We start from the raw sequence: 18,588 nt of genomic DNA on the forward strand, positions 1-18,588 counted from the left end.
GATTTTTTTTCTTAACCAATGCCTGTAGTTCCTTTCCAGCAATCAGTTTTTCTCCTAACTGGCCAGAAGAGGGTGTGCATGGCACCTAAAAACAGTCAAAAGTTACTGTGTAGTTAATAATTTTTTAACGTGGGGAGACAAGAAGGGAAGTATCCTGAACTATGGACCTAGCCATAAAAGGTGCTTAGTTCTTTTTTTTTTTTTTTTTTTTTAAAAAGATGACCGGTAAGGGGATCTTAACCCTTGACTTGGTGTTGTCAGCACCATGCTCAGCCAGTGAGCGAACCAGCCATCCTTGTATGGGATCCGAACCCGGGGCCTTGGTGTTATCAGCACCACACTCTCCCGAGTGAGCCACAGGCCGGCCCAAAGGTGCTTAGTTCTGAGTCTGAACTCAGAATATGGGAACCACGTCTGAGTATCATTTTAGGAAGAGAGCACATTAAACATTTCGGCAATCCCCTACTGCTACACTTGAGTGGCTTAACAAAAAAAAAAGACATTTAGACCACATGTTGAGTAGTTAGGTGAAATTTCTAAACACTTCAATCAATACTTTTGGCTTGACTTGGGTTCTTTTGATGTTACATATGAAATATGACATCTGGCTTATATAAGAGGCATCAATGGCAGCCTTGTGGATTGCAGGGCCAATGCATGCTCCAATGGACCTCTCATAATGCAGGGTTTGGAGAAATGGGAGATGTTTCGGTTCTGGGCCCAGTCTCAATCTGTGCATTTCCCACCATCCCACTCCTCCCGTCTTGACATTTTGAGTAATTATTTGGCAACCCTGTGGCGAGCAAAGAGATGTTTACTTTTGCAGAAATGGGTCGGATAATTATGTGGCTATAACCTGGCTGTGCCTGTATCCAAGTTTCCAGTCTGGAAGCAGAGCACTGAAGCAAATAAGATACTGAGCTGCATGAAATTTGGAGCTTCTGTCTGAGCGTGGCATTCTTTATCCAATTGCTGGGTAGCCAGAGAATGGAATTGAGACTTGGTGAGGTATGGTTTTGGAGGCTGGGATAGTATAGGTTTCTGTTGAAGGAATGAGTGCTTTATCTTTTCAGAAGTGTCAGGCTTGGCCATGGCCTTGAATTACCCAGAAGGTACAGGTAATAACCACAGCCTTCCCACAGAGTGACTCACTTGAGGCAGTGTTAGTTGTACCCTTTTCTACCAGGGCGAGAGTGATGTCAAAGTGGTACCTACTTAAGCATGCAGATTCCCCAGGTCATCGTTTTTACCCTTTGCTTCTCAGTCTTTTCTTTGTTTACCTGAGTTGGAGAACTTCATTGCTTTGTACATCCTCAGCTTGAGAATGGGATAATTGATTGAAATTTAAGCAGTTAATTTTGTTTGTTAGCTCTGGTTAAAGAGAAATAAGAGAAAAATGAGGAAATACTGGTATCTCAATCAAAGGAGAAATGTTAGAGGTCATCGTTCCTGTCATTATTCTTTTTTCTTACTTTTTTGTTCCTAAAGCCAGTATTGTAAGACAAATGGTGAGTTTCAAACAAATGTTATAACATTTGTAATGAGGAAGGTAAGAAAGCACTATCCTGCTTAAAAATATTCACTCACAATGATGACTAAGAAGGATATGACTATTTTTTTAATTTTTGCTTTTTCCCTGGTACTTAAGATGCATCATTTAAACTATTTAATAATTTTTTGATAAGGTGATCAGCAAACCTACAGCCTCTAGGCCAAATAGGCCAGCAGCCTGTTTTTGTAAATAAAGTTTTATTGGAACACAGCCATGCCGATTCATTTACATATTGTCTGTGGTTGCTTCAGTGCCACAAGGGCTGAGTGGAGTAGTTTGTAGCAGAGACCATTTGGCCCACAAAGCCTGAAATATTTACTCTTTGGCCCTTTATAGAAAAGGGTTGCCAATCTGTAAAATTGAGATGATGTCCAAAAACACTTTACACTTATGTGATTTTTCCCCCTGTTCCTTTGTTTCTAGAGATGATACATCTGTTGTGGATTTCCATAGTTAAAAACGTTAAGTTCTGCCCAATGGTCGAAGGCGTGTGGATGCACGGGAGGAAGACCGTGAGAAGCAAGCTCAGATGCTTTCATAGTTACTGGGACTTGGGAGGCCTGGGTTCTTGTTTCTCCATTTTCTACTCACTCTGACATTGGGCAAGTTCCTTGAATCTCTAGTTCTTGGTTTCCTCCTCTATCAGTAAGAAATGCGCTAGATGAATCAGTTACAGGACCCTCTGAAACTTGGTTTCTTAGGGAAACAGGCCATTCTGGTCAACAGTGGTCATGAGCTAGACCAGGGCTGGGCACTTTTCTTAAGCTAGCATAGCCAAAGACTGCCAGTACCCTCAAGGTGGCCTGGTACACAGAATGGGTCATGACAATTAATCTGATCATCCTAGTTCCCTTGAAAATTTGAACTGGAGACCACAGAAAGCAGAATGGTCAGGTATGTAGAGAAAGTAGAGAACCTGAAGAGAGCAGCAGAGCAAGGAGCTAGCTGCCTTCTATCCTGACGGCTTTGCAATTAGCCCATGCCTATGCCTCTGATCCACATTTTTTCTTAGTTGTGTAGAGCTTTTTAGGTGCTTGAAATACTTAAAAATAATAACCAAAAGGAACAGGCCAACTAAAATGCAACCATTTTCTATTCCATAACTGACTTACCAAACTTTGTGCTAAATCTCACTTCAATCCATCAACAAAGAAAATTAGTGGTAAAAATGGAACTAGAAACAAGGCTTAAATCCTTATTTTGATTGATTTAGCAAATAGCTACTATTTGTTAAATAGCCAGGAGATACAAATTGTATCTTCTTTGCATGAACTAGAAACTATCTTCATTCTTCACCTGGTCTATACTCCCCCTAGTAATGAGAAATGTGTGTCCCACCTACGACTCTCCCATCTGCTCTTTAGCCACAGCAAGGTGCTTTAATCTTCACAGACTGAAGATTGTGTTAGCAACCCACTTACTGAGTTTCCTTAGCAACCAGAACACAGTATTTAAAGTGATGGCATTTCTTACTCAGAACAGAAATTGAGTAAGCTTGATCATGGTGACTCTTGTCTGCGTGGGGCTGCATTACCTCTTCAAAGACTATTTGTCACCTGGCTATTCATGGTAACAGACCTCTCAAGGGGCAACTACCTGCAATGCAATCATAGCAGAAGCTCTGGACCTGTATCCATAGCCAACTTCACTCCTGCCAGTTACAGTGACCCTTATCTCCAGTTGGAAATATGACTAAACTGTCTCTTTTAATTTCAGAATTTAAGAAAAATGTCCATGTCCTTGTAACTTTTGCAGCAATTTAGGTAAGTTGCCACCAGTTTCCATGAAATCTGAGCAAGAATCAAGATGATGAAGCTGCCCAGGCATTTAGAAAAAGCATAAAAGAAAAAAAAGAAAAGAACTATTAAAGAACTATTAACTAGACATCTATTGCTCTGTCTGGTTAGTATACCCCTTCTTTGGAGAAACGGTTCCCCGCCCCCCACCCCCAGTCACCTGCCCCCACTGGTGATATAATCTCTGAATTGGGAGAGGAGCAGCTGGTTAACTGATCCTGAAACCATTGATTGGTCTGGGAATCCTGAAGCATGCTGGGCCAATGGGTTTTTTTCCTTATAATATTTAGGCTTGGGACTGACAAAGACTGGCTCAGTTGGTTTGGGGGGTACATGGATTTTGAGAGAGTTGGGGTTTTTTAGTTGTTGTTTGGTTTTTGTTCGTTCGTTTGTTTTTGGTGGCTGGCCAACACGGGGATCCAAACCTGTGACCTTGGTGTTGTAAGGCTGAGTTCTAACCAGCTGAGCTAACCAGCTAATCAGACAGCCCATAAGAGAGGAATTTCTAGCCATTGATGGCCATGAAAAGCAAAATCTGGGTCAAACAGTGTTAAACCGGTTTCCTTCCTGTCAGATGTTTTAGAGCCTCCGATAACCCAATGCATTTTGACTCTCCAAGAAGGGAAACAGTTATTGTATGTCAGGCAGCATTTTCCCAGCATGTCAGACTACTTAGTCATGGAGCACTTTTCTGTGCAACAACTACGAACATCCTGGGGAACTAGATTTTCACGTAATGTGCATCAAAACATGTTGCTTAGACAATGAAAGTCCAGGAGGATGAAACACACAAGAGATGCCTGGGCTGCTTTAACTCGGACGTTCTCAACCAAGGGCAATTCTCCCCCACCGTCCACATCCCCCAGTGGATATTGGGCAATGTCTGGAAACAAAAATTTTGGATAGTCACAAATGGAGAGCGTACTATTGTCATCTAGTGGGTCGAGATCAGAGATACCGCTAAACATCTTACCCCCACAACAAAGAATTACTCAGCCTGAAATGTCAACAGTGCAGAGGCTGAAAAACCCCACACTAATTCAACACCAGGAGGCTGCATTAGTTCTATATAGGTTCAGTACCCAAGAAGGTGGCTTTTCTCCATCTTCCTGAGGAAGAGAATGAGAAGAGTTTGACCTGGGGCTTCTGATCACGTGCCAGCGCTTCCTCCCATGTCACCCACTTATTCTCTCCCGTCACATGGGCAGGCATGTGAGGAGCAAAAGGGCAGGGAGGCACCTCTGGCAAGATCCCAGTGCTCCAGGAAGAGCCCAAGTCGAGTGCTACAGGAGCTCCGGGAGAGAGCTGATCTGGCTGTGACCACAGAATTGAATGAGGCAGGAGTGGCCAGGACTGTGTTTTATAAGACACCGTGACATGGAATTCAGCCGCCTGCCCTGCTGAGCAGCATTCTGAGGCAGCCTCTGCATGTTACTCCAGCTGCTCCCTATACCCTAGTCCCTTGGGAAAAATCACTGGACAGGGGCTCGGAAATGCCTGAGCAGCCCCTATATTTCTGAAGAGGAGAGTAGAGCACAAAGTCCCTGCCTAAAAAGGATTAGCTATCTTCTCAACGTCATTGACATCTTGGTTTGCCCTGGAGTGAGAGGCTCCTGGGGTGTTGGGACTTATGCCAGGTAATCTGGGAAGAGTTGGTCACGCTACAGTTCAAAGACATAAGGAGACTTACTAAGTCACAAAATGAGGACCCTTTCTTATATCTGAATTGAATTAGTGTTGGCTGATACTGATTATGGGCCCATGGTTGAATTAGGTGCCCTGGTGGCAGAGTTGAGAGATGCATAGGCCGTCCTGACACACACGTGGCTGTGTGCTGAGAGTAAGCCGCTTGCTTGAAACATGGAACATTTTCCCAGAAAAAAACATTTTAAACTGCTCATTATACTCCCAGTTAAACCCTAGATGCCCTTAAATATATTTCATATTGGAGTTGAAATGATAGGAAAAAACATGGCTACTGGAAACAATGCTGTTGCAAACATGGTGTTTTCATGAGTTGAAACAGCTGTTGAGTTCCCTTGTTTCTAGGAGAAAGATGTGAGGAGCTGCCCGAAATCGCCATTACAAGATGGCGCTGATTTCCGGTGGAGGGCAGGGCTGCTCGGTAACACGCCTGGGCCGATTAGGCAGCCACCAATAAGGTAGGAGCACGTCCTAGGCGAGGAGCAGTCTCTATATAAAGGGCGCGGGTTCCCTCGCTCGGGGTCTCCATTTTTGGCAAGCTTATGCTCTCCCTCTCAAGATGCATTAAAGCTGATCTGCAGAAGGATCCTTTGTGTGCCGCGTCGTTCTTGCTGGCGAGACGGTAGCGCGGGACATCTGGTGCCGAAACCCGGGAAACTTGTGTCATCGTCAGCACCTTCGGAGACCCCCTGGAGACAGGGAGGATTCAGAACTGCAGGAGGGTAAGTTCGGAGAGGTATGCCTGTTCTTGGTCTGGGGTTAATCCGGTTGGTTTAAAAGGTTTTGAAATCGCCCGTTGGTGTGGTCAGACTGACGTAGATAAGCAGCTGCACCAGAGACCTGTGTGAGCCTCTAGTACGTAAGGGAATGGCGCGTCTCACAGCGCCTCCCACGGAGTGGGGCGCGTTATGGGTTCCACTCAGTCCATGGTTACCGCATTAGAGGCCGTGCTGAGACAACGTGATATAAAGGTAGGGGGCCGTGTGCTCAAAAATTTTGTAAAAGAGGTAGATCGTGTAGCGCCGTGGTTTGCTTGTTCCGGCTCCTTGACTTTGAGCTCTTGGAACAAACTAGGCAGAGACCTTGACCGCAAGTACGCGGAGGGAGACCTCCGTCAGGGCACCAAGACCATTTGGAAGTTTATTAAAAATTGCTTAGAAGATGAGGGCTGTAAACCGGTAGTGATAGTAGGGCAAAATACATTAGAGGAGGTCCAAGACAGCATGTCAGAAACTGAACGGAGTGAGAGGATGGGTACCCGCAGGAGGAGAGACGTCTCCCATAAGAAAAAGGGCCCTCCCGGTAAGTCTACGGACGAGGGAGAGATTCTAAAACAACAAAGTGACACTCCCGGCACATCTGCCGGTAAAGGAGGGATTTCAAAACCCAGACAAAAGTTGGAAGGGAAAGAAGAAGGCCTCTACCCTATGCAAGAGCTGGGGGCCTTAAAACAAGAATTAGAAGATTTAAATCTGGATGAGTCCGACTCCGATCCCCTCAGCCCTAGTGAGGAATCCGATTTGGAGGAGGAAGCTGCCAGGTACGAGGAGGAGAGATATCATCCCGACAGGCGGCGGAGACCACTCGGGGAGTGGAAATGCCGGCCGCCCCCAGTGGCCCCCGCACGGCCTGCGCCTTCGGCGCCTCCTCCTTACGTGCAGTCTTCTAATCCCTTCTCATTCCTCTCTGATAAAGTGAGGAAAAAGGTTCAAGCTGCCTTCCCAGTTTTTGAGGTTGAGGGCGGAGGGAGAGTTCATGCCCCCGTCGAGTACACCCAAATTAAGGATCTAGCAGAGGCGGTTAGAAAATATGGTGTAAATGCCAATTTTACTCTAGTAATGCTAGAAAGGTTTGCTGGTGTGGCTATGACACCCGCTGACTGGCAAATGTTGGCTAAGGCAGCGCTCCCTACCATGGGTCAATACATGGAATGGAAGGCGCTATGGCATGAGGCTGCACAAGCTCAAGCCAGGGCAAACGCTGCTGCACTGACCCCCGAGCAGCGAGATTGGACCTTTGATATGTTAACAGGCCAGGGCCCATTTGCCGCTGATCAGACGGCTTTCCCATGGGGTGCTTATGTTCAAGTTTCTAACACTGCCATTAAGGCTTGGAAGACACTCCCTAAGAAAGGGGAAACCCCGCCCTGGACGGGCTGCCAGTCCAAGAAGACGGGGTGGGCAGTGAAAAATCAATTTACCTTTTCGCCTTATATAGGAACCCAGTATAATGTTTCTTTTGCAGGATACAATTGGACATATCAAAACCCCACGATGGCGACCAGTTCAAACCCTTTTGATGTTTGGCTGTTGTGTGGGGTAAATGGCAGCTGCACGGACCTTTCACCGTTTGCCTTTTCAAAAGGCGGTGGTTGGGGAAATGCCTCTTTTGAGTGGAATGTGACTGAGTCCTTTGAATCCACTGTGTCCATAAAACAGCTTGGAACAAATTACTCTGTCCCGCCAACACCAGTTTGCCTTTATCCTCCTTTCATGTTTATTTTAACTAATATTAGTGATGAGAGGAGTCAGATTGCTTGTGATAACTATACTTGCTTTTATGCACAGTGCCGGAATGCTACGCTGTTCAATTTGGCCATAGTTGCTCGAATGCCTAGATGGATTTCTGTCCCAGTAGAAGCTCCCAATACTATGGTCTTGTTCAGGCAGAGGAGGGATTTTGGTCTCACTGCGGCAATAGTCGCCGCCGTATCCCTGGCGGCGGGTGCAGCCACAGCTGCTGCCGTCTCCTTGACTACCACGGTACAGACTGCCACCACGTTGAATAATTTGTCCTCCGCGGTAACACAGGCCCTAGAAACACAGACTGCGCTAAACGCTCAGCTGAAGGGAGGATTAATGGTGGTTAACCAGCGGGTGGATCTTGTGCAGGAACAAATAGACGTTTTATGGCAAATTGCTCAATTGGGGTGTCAATGGAAATATTCAGGGTTATGTGTCACCAGTATCCAATATAAAAAGTATACCAAAGCTGCAAATTTGTCTAAACAATTATCCCAGCATCTTTCAACAGGTTGGACGAGAGAATTTGACAACCTGATAAACCAGCTGCGCATGGCCATTGTGTCCGTGAATTCAACAAGAGTGGATGTCTCTTTCGCAGCCGGACTGTCCTCATGGATTAAAACGGCCGTGTCCCACTTCAAGAAGTGGGCAGGAGTGATTGGGGTTGGCATGTTCTTATGTGGGGGAACTGTGCTCCTACTATGGTTGGTCTGCAGATTAAAAGCCCAGACCCAGAGAGACAGGGTAGTCATCGCCCAGGCATTTCTAGCCCTGGAACAGGGGGCCAACCCTGACGTTTGGCTGTCCATGCTTAAGGATTAGCCTGCTCTGACTCCCCTTCCCCCTTCCTGTTGGCTGGCCTCCCTGAAGCTTGTTCAGAGGAGTTCGCCCTTGCTCAAACAGGTCTATGTGTAACAACAGGCTCCAGTGTGTCCAGAGACGGGCAACTTCCCCCAGACTTGAACCAACCTAAGACATGGTGCCCGGTGGCGATAGGGTCAACCTATGACGGGTAAGGTCAAAGTCTGTGGAGGGACGACCTAGGACAGGAACGCTGGCTAATTTGTCCGCGACCGCCGAGCTTGTACCAGCCGCTTTAAATGATAAAAAAAGGGGGAGATGTGAGGAGCTGCCCGAAATCGCCATTACAAGATGGCGCTGATTTCCGGTGGAGGGCAGGGCTGCTCGGTAACACGCCTGGGCCGATTAGGCAGCCACCAATAAGGTAGGAGCACGTCCTAGGCGAGGAGCAGTCTCTATATAAAGGGCGCGGGTTCCCTCACTTGGGGTCTCCATTTTTGGCAAGCTTATGCTCTCCCTCTCAAGATGCATTAAAGCTGATCTGCAGAAGGATCCTTTGTGTGCCGCGTCGTTCTTGCTGGCGAGACGGTAGCGCGGGACAGAAAGTGTGTAACTCAGGATAAGTATACATTTGCCACTTCCAGGCCCCTCCTGCTAAGACATGTAAATGAACACACACACACACACACTCACACACACGCAGGCAAACTCTCTCTTACCTAAACTCCCAGCCCAGTGGGGCACTGTGAGAACCAAGGTTTCCCAGTGCGGGGGCAGGTCAGCAGCACTTTCCCCTGCTGAGATGTTTATATCTCAGGATAGACCCTCTTCCTGTCTATGGCCTCCACAAGCTGATGACAGGTGAGAGGAAACATAGCACCCTCCCCTGAGTTTGTCAAATAGAGACTCAGGGCAGGCAGCTTGTGGGTAAGGATCAAGGTAAGCTGAGCCCTAGGCAGAGTCCCCAGAATGTAGGACCTTTGATATAAAGAGAACCATAGAGATGATTCAATTCAAGCTCCTCATTTACAGGTAGGGAAACTGAGGCCCAGGGAATTGTCCAAGACCATTTAGCTTTTTTGGAAGCATATTAGGGCTGAAAATCCAGACATCCCAACCCCCAGGCTGTGCTCTTACCACCCCATCCTGTGCCTCAGAAAATATAAATCCCTTAGGACTCTCCCCCATCCCCAATTCTACTTTTGAAAAATAGATTCTCTAAGGAAAGCTATGTTTTCTGGTTAAAACAGCTGTGCTTGCTGAGCTGGGATCATAGAACTCCTGAGGCAGGGATTGCCAAACTTTGCTACTCTGTGACACCAAAGACACTGCAGTTTCCCTGCACCTGGAACCTACCTCCTACTGGACAGAAACCTGCAAGAGCACCGCCAGCCACCAGCAAATTTCTCCAGTCCTCACCATCTTTACCTCCGCTGGTTGGAGAGGGGCTGTCTCGCTTCTGGACATCTTCTGACCAGAATGTTCTTAAAATGCAAGAATAGTGAGGGCACTGTGTGCGGGTGTGTGATAGGGATGGAAGGGGTAATACAAACGCTTCATTGAGAGAGTTAACGCTGGCACCTCACGCCACTCAGTCCACAGATGTCTGGTAAGTATTCAAACCTCTTTCCTGACCTGGAAATGCCAATTAAATCCCTCAAGGCCATGCTGCTTTATACGAGGTCCTCAGGCTGCCAGAGTGGGTGGACTGAGCAGCTGACCACAATGATACAACTATGATACAGCAATGTATTCCATGTGCGGGGATGTTTGCAACTTTCAAAATGCTTTTGCGTAAATAATCTCATTTGACCCTGTGAGCGAGGCTGGGAAGCTATTCTTATACCCATTTTATGGATGAAGAAACAGAATAAATGTGAGTATTCTTCATTATTTTTTTTTTATAACCAGAAGTATAATCGTTGGATTATAAAAAAGACTTTTTTTTTTATAAGAAACTTTCCCCATTTATTCTTTTTTTTTTTTTAATTTTATTTTGTCAATATACAATGTGGTTGATTATTGTGGCCCATTACCGAAACCTCCCTCCCTCCTCCCTCTCCTCCCTCCCACCCAACAATGTCCTTTCTGTTTGCTTGTCGTATCAACTTCAAGGAACTGTAGTTGTTTTATATCTTCTTCCCCCCGCCCCCGGCTTTGTGTGTGTGTGTGTGTGTGTGTGTGTGTGTATTTATTTATTTATTTTTAGCTCCCACCAATCAGTGAGAACATGTGGTATTTCTCTTTCTGTGCCTGACTGGTTTCACTTAATATAATTCTCTCAAGGTCCATCCATGTTGTTGCAAATGGCAGTATTTCATTCGTTTTTATAGCTGAGCAGTATTCCATTGTGTAGATGTACCACATTTTCCCTATCCACTCATCTGATGATGGACATTTGGGCTGGTTCCAACTCTTGGCTATTGTAAATAGTGCTGCAATGAACATTGGGGAACAGGTATACCTTTGACTTGATGATTTCCATTCCTCTGGGTATATTCCCAGCAGTGGGATAGCTGGGTCATATGGTAGATCTATCTGCAATTGTTTGAGGAACCTCCATACCATTTTCCATAGAGGCTGCACTATTTTGCAGTCCCACCAACAATGTATGAGAGTTCCTTTTTCTCCGCAACCTCGCCAGCATTTATCGTTCAGAGTCTTTTGAATTTTAGCCATCCTAACTGGGGTGAGATGGTATCTCAGTGTAGTTTTGATTTGCATTTCCCGGATGCTGAGTGATGTTGAGCATTTTTTCATATGTCTGTTGGCCATTTGTATATCTTCCTTAGAGAAATGCCTGCTTAGCTCTTTTGCCCATTTTTTAATTGGGTTGCTTGTTTTTTTCTTGTAAAGTTGTTTGAGTTCCTTATATATTCTGGATATTAATCCTTTGTCAGATGTATATTTTGCAAATATTTTCTCCCACTCTGTTGGTTGTCTTTTAACTCTGTTAATTGTTTCTTTTGCTGTGCAGAAGCTCTTTAGTTTGATATAATCCCATTTGTTTATTCTTCCTTTGGTTGCCTGTGCTATTGGGGTCGCATTCATGAAGTCTGTGTCCAGTCCTATTTCCTGAAGTGTTTCTCCTATGTTTTCTTTAAGAAGTTTTATTGTTTCAGGGTGTATATTTAATTCTTTAATCCATTTTGAGTTGACTTTAGTGTATGGTGAAAGGTATGGGTCTAGTTTCATTCTCCTGCATATGGATATCCATTTCTCCCAGCACCATTTGCTAAAGAGGCAGTCTCTTCCTCAGTGTATAGGCTTGTTGCCTTTGTCAAAGATCAGATGGCTGTAGGTGTGTGGGTTGATTTCTGGATTCTCTGTTCTATTCCATTGATCCGTGTGTCTGTTTTTATGCCAGTACCATACTGTTTTGGTTATTATAGCTTTGTAGTATAGTTTAAAGTTAGGTAGTGTTATGCCTCCAGCTTTTTTTTTTTTTTTGCTCAGCATTGCTTTGGCTATGCGTGGTCTTTTGTTATTCCATATAAATGTCTGGATAGTTCTTTCCAATTATTCTTCAAATTTATCCAGTGGCACAGATGAGATTAGAATGTGAGTCTCTTGGATCCTCTATGTTTTCCACCAAAAATACAGTTGTCTTTTGAAAAATTTTGATTGTTCTTAAGTAGGCAATACCTACACATGATTCAGAATTCAAAAGGTGCAAAAAGGTATACAATGAAATGTAGGTCTTCTCCCTGCTTCTCAGCTCCCCTCCCCAAATGCAACTGCCTGAAATACAGCCTTCCAGAGCACACCTATGCACACACCAGCAATATATATGTGTATAGAAATACGGTCAGCCCTCCATATCGATGGGTTCAACATCTGTGCATTTAACTGACTGTGGATCAAAAATATTTTTTAAAATTGCGTTTGTAGTGACCATGTACAGACTTCTTTCCTTGTCATTATTCCCCCCAAAATACAGTAAAACAACTATTTACATGGCATTTACATTGTATTAAGTATTATAAGTAATCTAGAGGTTACAGGAGAATGTGCATAGGTTATATGCAAATACTATGCCATTGTATATAAGGGACTTGAGCATCCTCAGATTTTGGTATCCAAGAGGGCCCTGGAACCAATCTTCCATGGATACCAAGAAACGACTGTACATATATATGCATATGTGTGCATGTGTAAACACAAATGAGAGAGCTTCTATTCACTTAAACATATGTATTTGTGTATTTTCCACTTTTGCGTATGCGGAGCTGCCTTCCAAAAGGCTCAGTAATGCCCATTTGGTTGGGACGAGGGCAGTATATCTTACCACATGCCCTCCAGAGTTCAGCAGATCTAGGGCAGAATTAGCATTGATCACATGTGACGTAATCTCTCTGAGCTTCAGTTTTCTCATCTGACAAATGAACATAATTTCTAACATGTAAGTGAGACTGTGACATATTTAGCACATAGTAAGTTCAATAAATGGTGGCTGTTTACTGTGTGCCTACTATGTGCCAGACACTGTAATAGGTACCACAGAAAAGAGATGAACAAAACCAGGTGTTGGCCCTTAAGATTCTTACAATTTAAAATCAGAGAAGGAAATCTAAGCAAATGAAGTTATAGTACAGAACAGAATGGTAGGAGGCAGTCACTGTGGAGGATTAGAGTATCAACTCTGGATCACACATTCTTGAGTTCTAATCCCATTTCGGATGAGTTATTCAACTTGTCCTGAGCTCCAGCTTCTCATCTGTGAAATAGGAATGAACATATAGAGTTGTGAGGATCAAGTGAAATAATACACAGCACTTAAAACAATGCCTGGCACATGATGAACATTCAAAAAAGGGTGATCTTAATCACCATAATATAGGATTTTATAATATGAATAAACACTACAGTAGGGGTATGTACAAGGTACCAAGGTAGCCCAGGAGCAGCCAAGCGTCCCAGTGATATGAGAATGATGATCACAGCCCCTCTCACTTGGGATTTATGCATGCCAGGCCCTGTAGCTGGCATTTCACACGTGTCCTCTCAGTTAATGCTCACAACCTCCCTATGAGAATGGTATTACCCCCTTTTCACAGAAGACGAAATCAAGACTCAGAGAACTTCTCCCAAGGTGTAGGCAAAAATGGCAATTTTTTTCTCATTCTCTTATTGTCTGGCTCCCCAGAGAAGGGAGTCATTAAAACCAGGACACCAGGGACCTGGGGCACTTCCTAAGAGACAGACATTCACTCCTGCATTTACTCACTTGCTCAGACATGTGCTGAGCCCTGCTGTGTCCGAGCCACTCTGCTGGGCCCTGGGCAGAGCAAGAACATGACGGCCACTCCGGCCCTCGGTGGGGGTACAGCACCTCACCTCCAGGTGCACCTGATCATTCACTCTCAGCTGTGAGAGTAAAAGAAGGGGACGTGCCTGACCCAGGACCTGGCCTGGTTCAGGAGGATTTGAGGTTCCATCTCCATCTGCTCTTGCCTTCCCACCTTCTAAGTTTGGGAGGGAAGTTGGAGGGAAGAGAGGGAGAGAAGAGGAGGAGAGGAAGCAGTTGGGCACGTTATTGAATGGATGGAGAAGAAAGTCCCTTGTCAGCCCAGAGATGGCCCAGCGGTCCTCTTGCGGGACCTCCCACTGCCGCAGCTGTGACGAGCGCTGGGGTGAGCAGCCGCCAGCCTTGGCTGGGCAGCACTTCTCACACCCAAGTGGCCAAGGAGGGTCTTAACTGACAAAATACCAGGCAGCATAGCTTCCACTGTTGTCACCGTCACCGTTGCTGATGATATCGTTTATGTCAACTTGACATGGCACCTACTAGTTTACCCAGCACTTTTACGTCCACCATTTCATTTTATTGTGATAGATCACGATGTTACATACCACGGGGGTATGTGGGAGAGGGCGGGCTGGGAATCGCTCTTCACCACTGCCTCTCCTCACCCTACCTCAGTCTTCTACCTTCTGAAGTCGACTAGGTAGACATTAGTAGCCCCATTTTACAGATAAGGAAACTGAGGCTGTGAGCATTTGAAGTGTCTTGTCTGACGTCAGAGTTCGCACACTGCCAAGCCACGGATTTGGTCTGTAGGGTCCTCGCATTAATGTGCAGTGATGCCGCATGTTGATCCTTCATCAGACCCTGCCCAGGTCCCACCTTGTACTGATGAGCCTCTTAGTTCTACATTTTTCTTTTTGCCAGGTAGAACAGCCCACTAATCCTGAGGGAATAGGTCTTCATTGGCAGGTCTGGACTCTTCTCCTTCCCTGTGTTCTTGTGACACCTCTTCCCACCCTTTTGGCTCCTGTTATGGACTGAACTGTCCTCCCCTACCCCCCACATTCATATGTTGAAACCCTAACCCCCAATGTGAGTATGCTTGGAAATAGGTCCTTTAAAGAGGTAATTAATATTAAATGAGTCATAAGGATGAGGCCCTAATCTAGTAGGACTGGTGTCCTCATAAGAAGAGAGAAACACCAGAATGCTCTCTCTCCAGGCACACACAGGGGAAAGGCCAGGTGAAAACACAGCAACAAGGCAGCCATCTGCAAGCCAGCAAGAGGGGCCTCACCAGGAACCACCTTTGGCACTTTGATCTTGGACTTCCAGCATCCAGAGCTGTGAGAAAAAGGAATTTCTGTTGTTAAAGCCACCAAGTGTGGGGTATTTTGTTATGGCAGTCCGAGCAGAATCACACAACTCCCGTGATCTAAATCTCCACACTGCACCTCCACCTTAAGCCACCAAGCCCAGGTAATATTCTCAGCTCAAATCTTTCACCCATGATGAACGGCTATTCTGTGTTTTTCCTTTCTTCTCGGGCTGTTAGATATTATCATTATAAGGCAACAGGTCTCTTATCTTCTCTGTGTCCCTTTGCCATTGACCATGAATTACTCAGTGTTGGTGGAGCTAAGTATACAGTGTAAAAACATCTCGTTTGCAGTCTTGCTTGGTTCTGCCATCTTCGAGCAGTGGGGCTTGATCAAGTCACAGGATTGTTGGAGAGTAAATGAGTTAATGTATGTGAAAAGGACGTGCCGATTGTAAAGAGCTAATCAGACAAGCATTGCAATTGTATTGTTGCCGGTGGTGAAAGTGTTCTTTAAGTGAGCTACTTGGAGTAGTGCCCGCAAGAGTGTGAGCTGCACATTGACTTTAGGCCATCACTAAGGAGCATTATGAGGAGCAACTCTATGAAACTCACTCTGCTATTAAAGAGCATTGCCGGGCCGACCCCGTGGCTCACTGGGAGAGTAAGGCGTTGAGAGCGCAGCAGCGCTCCCGCCACGGGTTCGGATCCTATATAGGGATGGCCGGTTCGCTCACTGGCTGAGCGCGGTCACAAAAAAGGACAAAAATAAAATAAAATAAATAAAGAGCATTGCCAATATTCACAAAAGTGCAGTGTTTATTTTCACAAAAACTTTCAAAAGAAATTTCCAGAGAAATAGCTTGTGATCCTGAGAAACAGGTTTCTTTTCATCAGTGAACAGCATGAATTGTGAAAATCATCCCGTTGCCGTCTTTGTCATGGCTGCTTCAGAGCTCAGAATGAAATTGACAACCTACTTCTGGCAAGTCTACTGTCCTTCTGGGAAACACTTTATTTACTATCACCACTGCTTTCAACTTAATTTCCTTTGTGTTTTTTTTCCCGACTTGGTTCTTAAATGCATTTATTTCACAAGTTAATAGATGAATACTGTAAAGCTAGACAACTATACCAGTTGTCGGGTTGAGGCAATATTATGTTAATTGTATGGGTAGGCATTTCATAACTAAAGCCAAAAGGTTTCATTATTTTAGTTATACTAAGTTTCCATTTGTATTGTCAGGGCTAGGGCTCAGACTCTTCAAATCCATAGCAGCAGCAGCCAGGGGCTCTCCCTGTTTCTGCTGCTTTACTGTTTCCCTAAGCCCACCAAATCGACCTGGGTCTATGGGACATAGGTAGTGAACTGGGTCCCCTGTGTGTTGCCTACCGGTCCACCTGGTCCCATAGGCTGCTCGCGCTTCACTTTCTGATGAGCAGGTGGTTCCATGAGAGGCACAGTCTCCCCAGCTCACCATCCAGTTCGTCATATATCTTTGGTGTCGGAAGCAGAAGTGTTCTTTTGCTGTACTTCAGCCTCCAGGGCATGTATTCGCATTTCCAGCCTGTCTGCTTTCTGCTGCAAATCTTGAAACTGTGCTACTTCATGGGGCTTCTGGTCCATGTTGGCTTGCAGTACAGCGAGCAACAGCCAGACCTTGGTCAACAGGAGAGCGGGCACCGAGCACCACATACTGAAGGGTAGCCACATTTCCTCCCCCTCCCAAGGGGCTGATGGTTCCTTTACCTGCTTGGCATCCTACCCATGATGCCAATTGCTGGCCTCTTTTACCTGCCCAGAATTCTGCTATGACTACTCACATTATCAGGCTCTTTTACCTGCCCGGAATCCCACCAACTATGCCAATTGTAGTGATAGAGCTAGCGCTCACAGACCCCTTAAGCCCATTGTACAGACTGGGTCACAAACCGTTCACACACAGGTCCACGAGCTAGGTAATAGGAAAAGATCCTGGGAGCCATGGGTAAAAAATTAATAGGCTGTATTCAGAGTTAGGAGCAGCTGCCCTAGTGACCTCCCGGTGCATCCTGAGGAGCACTGTGTATCAGAACCATTAGTCCTTTATACTTAGGTCCATAACCAGGACACTGGGTGCCCATACGCAATTACATTAGATAGTAACCAAGGAACACCTGGGTGCATGTGGATATTTACAGCAAATGCTTGGCAAGATTCTGAACCTCTGAGGGGCCCCGACCATTTTCCTATATTTTCCCTACAGATACATTCTTGTTGCAAAAGATGAAAAGAACTCAGAATCATACAGCGCAAAACTTGAAAGTGTTTATATAGTGTTTTTCTTGTAGTACTCTTTATATTTGTGTAAGTAGCCCCAAATCCATTTGGAATAATATTAAGAATAATCAGGTTTTTAAAAACACATAAATAGATAATTTTATTTGAAAGTCTACTATTGTGCTAGAAACATTCACGTATGCTTTCTCTTTTCATTCTCACAGCAATTCTGTAAGGCAGATTATCTTATGCTCATTTTACACATGAGGTTCAGTTAGTCGTCCAAAGTCATAGATAATAAGTGGCAAATCTATAATAAAACTCAGGTCTGGGATTCAAAGTTTGTGTTAGTTTATTTATTTTATTATTTTTTAAAAAATTGTTTTCTATTGCAAAAGAACTCTTTAAAATGAATTAGAAAATCTAAGCAGAAATTTGGTGCAGGACATGAGCAGATAAGTCACACACACCGAAGAAACACAGGTGATAAGTACATTCTAAGATCTGGTTGTGGGCAGGGGCGGGGCCGGACCGGCTCAGAACTCCCAGGCTGGCTCCGTCGTCCCTGGCCATTTATTTGGTTTTTTTCGTTTATTTTTAAAACTATCTTACCTCCCTGTAACAAAAAGTGGGATTACAAAACTGAGACACAACTGGGCTTCGTGGATGTGTGTGCATTGCACGGGAGACTTGTGAATTGCTGTTCATCACAGCTATTCCTCACTTTGCTGCAAACCATTGGAATTATTTAGGTAATTCAGCCGAGAGCATTTTTTTTTTTCTCTTTAGGCGCCAACAGAGACCTGGCCCGAGACACCTGATCTTGTGCAAAGGTCAGAGAAGACCCAGCAAAGGCCAAGTGTAAGGATAGTAGCCTTTATTTATTTATTTTTTTTTTTTTAAGGATAGTAGCCTTTAACCCACCATTGACCTTCCCTGTTGATCAATGAACTGCAGCTGTCAGGCCAGACTACAGCATGGCCTCTCTCTTTGGGAAAGAGGAACTAGCAGAGTCTGAACACCTGATAGCTGGTTAGGGTGTGGCAGAAAGAAATCTGCCCACCTCCCACCCACCCCCATCTCCCACAAGTGCAGATCGTCATTCCTACGTAGCACACGGGCCGCTTGCGAGCTACCGATTCCAGTGGTGTGCAGTGCCTTCCCCCTCCCCGTGAGCGCGGGCCAGAGGACGCAGCTATTGACCTCAACACTGACTGCTGTCCTAGCTAGCAGGCAAGCACATTTCTATTTTCATCTGAATTCCCAGCATCTTGGGGAAAGAACTGGGCCCTTCTATCGACCAGACCCCTGAGAAGGGAAGAGAGCCCGCAGGCTCTTTCCGTAACCTTCCTTTGACTTGGACTCAGAAGACAAAGGTGAACTT

Source organism: Cynocephalus volans, chromosome 3 (genome assembly GCF_027409185.1).
Source record: "Cynocephalus volans isolate mCynVol1 chromosome 3, mCynVol1.pri, whole genome shotgun sequence".
NCBI classification, from domain to species: domain Eukaryota; kingdom Metazoa; phylum Chordata; class Mammalia; order Dermoptera; family Cynocephalidae; genus Cynocephalus; species Cynocephalus volans.